The following is a 3,678-nucleotide window of genomic DNA, read 5'->3' on the forward strand; positions in this document are numbered from 1 at the left end:
CCAGCCCAGGCCCGCGGCGCCCACCTGAGTCCACCGCTCCCCCGCCGGCGGCGCCCAGGACGGCAGAGGCCGCGGAGCCGGCGCCGCGGGAACAGGAAGGGAACGAGGATGCGCTTCCGGGGCTGCGGCCGTCCGCGCCGGACCGGGCCCGCCCAGAACAGCGCCCCGAGCTCTGCAGCCCGAGCTGGCCAGCAATAAAGGAAAAGAAGCAAACCTGCTCCTTGTGGAGGGTGTAGACTTCTTTTTTAATTATATTTTTGGAAATTTCCGTAATAGGAAGAAAAAGGCTGTTTCCGCCCGGTTTCGAACCGGGGACCTTTCGCGTGTGAGGCGAACGTGATAACCACTACACTACGGAAACTGTTACAAAGACAGCTTTCCCAAGCTATAGTTCTCGTCGCAAGACGCGCCCACTGTTGGGGGTAGGGACAAGAGAGCGAGCGTCACCCGATGTGCGCAGGCGTGTAGGCAAAGGGTCTTCGGCACCCAGAGGCCAAGGACAGACTCAAAATTTGCGCTTGTTGCATGCAAACCTGAGGCCGCTTCTGCGTGATTTTTCCACAAGTAGCTGATTGGGAGAGAGAGCTGAAAAAAACCCAAGTCTTTTGGAATGATCACTATTATTGCTTACTCTGAGCATCCAGATTAGAATGTCTTTCTTCCCCTTGGTTTCCATGCTTCAGATGTCAAACCAGAAGGGAGTGGGCGCGACCCGGGGACCGCTCATCTCCAGTCGCGCTGTCATTAGCGCCACCTCGTGACTGCGCGCGGAATTCGGTTTACAAATCAGCGATGATTCCAGCAGCGGTCAGAAATGTGGCATTCTTGCCGTCAAGACTACACAGGTTTGCTTCATATCAATTTTTGTGTTCTATTGAGCGCAGGTTGGATCAGAAAAGAAAAGAATAAACACACGCACACCGAGCCAGCCAGGAGTCGAACCTGGAATCTTCTGATCCGTAGTCAGACGCGTTATCCATTGCGCCACTGGCCCTGCGCACGTGTCATGCCACGCGGGTCCCCTTCATAAGGAAGTAACTCTGGACCAAATCTTCCTCTACAATCTCGGGTCTGGGGCTACAGCCTGGTCAAAGCTCGCTGTGCGCACACTGTGCGAAAGCCAAGGCTGAGCAGGTCCGGTGCTCTTTGCTCTCTGGGTCTTTGGTCTTTGCCACCAGAAGTGGCTCCGAAAGGAAAGCCAGCTCCTCTGCCCCAGTTCACCTTTCCAAGCATGTAGCCACTCTTGCAGCCGGTACTGCTAATGACTGCTGTCCTAGAGATGAAACCATGCAGAAAACATGTGACCCTTGTCTCAAGAGAACTGTCAGCTCGGAGAGCGATAATACAGCACTAAATAAATAACTGATACGGCTTGAAGGAAAAATAATAAAATAGAGAAAAGACTTAGGATATTGGAAGTCGTCGTAGGGTGGCATGATCTGACTTTTCTCTTGTCTCTGTCTAGCCCTTCAATTTTTTCTTTTCCAAATATTTACAAAGCCAGACTATGCTAGGCACTGACTCCATGTCACTTCTACCGTAGGACATTTCAGAATCTGACATATTTAAAAGGACCATTGTTAGCTCCTGCACATTCACAAACGCTCTCAAAGCAAACAATAGTCTTGTATTGGCTTGAGAAGGAATTTCTAGGAAGGAATCACTATCCTCCAATGCCTGGTGCGTGTTCTAATTTGAGGGCTATTGCCTGACATTGAGGATGACTATGCCGAGAATAGAAAAACATGTCTTTGTGTCATACAGTTTACACAGTTCTTAAGAAAAAAAAATACAGTTTCTGCTGTTTGTGCAGAAGTACTAAGGTAGACCTAGTTATGAATTCCTCCCTATATATAGAAAAATTAGAGCTTTTATTCCTAGCTTTTATACAAGAACTCCTTACAAACTTAGGTGATGTTCACTCCATCTCAGAATAATTCTTTGAAATATGCAAAAAGGATAAATATTGAAGATTTCAAAAGAAAACAAATTATATTAAAATATGTTAAGATATTTTAAAATTATAATATATCTGTACTCCTTTATTAATGCACTAGATGATAATATCCAGCTCGGGTGGGGAAGGTCTAGTAAATACTGTTATTTTTTAATACTGTAATTGCAAAGCAGTAATAAATACAAATGACATTTAAAAAAATTTGCAACCACTATATTTTGATGTAAAAATATTTGTGATTTCTAGTAGTGATACTCATTGAAGATTGAAATACCACTGTGCTTTGTTGTCTGCATTTACAAGGGAAGAAAACACAGAATTTTAGTAATAAATCAGTGAAAAGAAAATTTATTTCCCCATGGAATGTCACAGATCCCCATTAAGAAAAGAAAAAAAGGACAGAAAAAAAAAAAAAAAAAAAAAAAAAAAAAAAAAAAAAAAAAAAAAAAAAGAGATGTCTTTTCTACCCAGGAGTCTGGAAACATGAGCTTCGCCTGGATTTTTTTGAAATGAAGCAAACTGGGGAACTCTCTGGTCCTATTTAACCTCATATTGCACTAAGGACCTGAAAGGCAGATCCCAGGCCACGCTGAAGCCTCTCACCCCACCCTAATCTCCATAGAGGCCCACAGCTTGCTCGAGGCTCTGTCTGTGCTGGCTCTCCTTGTGTTTGACAATAAATATAGTCCTTTGCAGATTGCCAGTGCATTCTTAGCTGCTTCAAATTTGTCAGCCCAGTTATGTACAAGGTACAGTTTTCACCTGGAGATTAGAGAGTGGCAAAGCTGGCTACCCTAGTAGGTGTGACCTATTAATTACAAAATCCCAGGACCCAGACAACACACAGTTCCCAAAGCTGTGCAGGTGGACTTCTAAAGCAGATTTTAGTTAGGATAGCCTGGATCTGACGTCAGTCTGAGGAGTATGTGATAGAAAAAGGACGGTTTGCATTGAGTTTTTGCCTCGGAGGCCTTTCTCGCATGGTGGGGTGTACTTCTTTTCCTACTTATGCTTGGTCCAAACTTGCTCGGCAGAGCTTGTTTCTTTTCCTACCTTCAATAAATTGTTGCTGCTCCTTGTGCTTGTCTTGACCAATTCTTTGTTCTGATAAGAAAGAACCTAGAAACCAGCTCCAGGAGGAGACTCTAACACCCAAAGCCCTGTCTCAGTTTCACCTTGACCTTGTTGGAGAGAATCTTTCTCTTTCGTGTACATTTATTTATTTATTCTAACAGTTCCAGCATTCAGTCTTTTCTCTGGTAATTGCATCAATCAGAAAGAGTGAAGACTAGATAGATAGATAGATAGATAGATAGATAGATAGATAGATAGAATATAGGATTTAGCAGCTTATAGATGGACAGGACTGACTCTTGTAAAGCAGGCCAGCCATCCTGATGTGATAGTCTTGAAATAGAATTTCTTTGTCCTTGGGAAAAACTGTTGTTTTTGTTGTTGTTGTTGTTTATTTGTTTGTTTGGTTTTATTTTCTTAAAATCTTATAACTGATTTAAAGATGTCTACCTGCATTACTCAGAATAATGACTTTTATTTAAAGTTAACTGATTGAAAATTTACAAAATATTGTAAAAACTAGCTTAAGAACACTCTAGTCTGGTGTTTGAGTAACTAGGCATTCAGCCTAGCCTAACTGAAGACATAAAGCCATGTGTGTAAATGCCAGTGACTATCTTGTTGGCTGACAGAAAACTTTCATATAT

General features: G+C 43.0%; 1 protein-coding gene and 2 non-coding genes across 4 annotated transcripts in view; all 3 read right to left on the reverse strand.

Moving 5' to 3' along the window:
• Window positions 1-93, reverse strand: part of LOC101571119 (non-histone chromosomal protein HMG-17) — a 9,449-nt gene extending 9,356 nt beyond the window's left edge. Inside the window, exon 1 of one of the 2 annotated variants that reach the window (XM_023699966.1) lies at window positions 25-93. The gene's annotated coding sequence lies outside the window, so the exon portion shown is untranslated. The remainder of the gene's footprint in view (window positions 1-24) is intronic. The other variant, XM_023699968.1, reaches the window with a different exon arrangement.
• A 195-nt stretch (window positions 94-288) lies between these two features.
• On the reverse strand, window positions 289-361 carry Trnav-cac. Its single transcript has one exon. It is a non-coding gene; the product is annotated as a tRNA-Val (tRNA).
• Window positions 362-921: 560 nt separating this feature from the next.
• Trnar-acg lies at window positions 922-994 on the reverse strand. The gene has a single exon. It is a non-coding gene; the product is annotated as a tRNA-Arg (tRNA).
• Window positions 995-3,678: the final 2,684 nt, after the last annotated feature.

Source organism: Octodon degus, unplaced genomic scaffold, assembly GCF_000260255.1.
Source record: "Octodon degus isolate 3935 unplaced genomic scaffold, OctDeg1.0 scaffold00119, whole genome shotgun sequence".
NCBI classification, from domain to species: Eukaryota; Metazoa; Chordata; class Mammalia; order Rodentia; family Octodontidae; genus Octodon; species Octodon degus.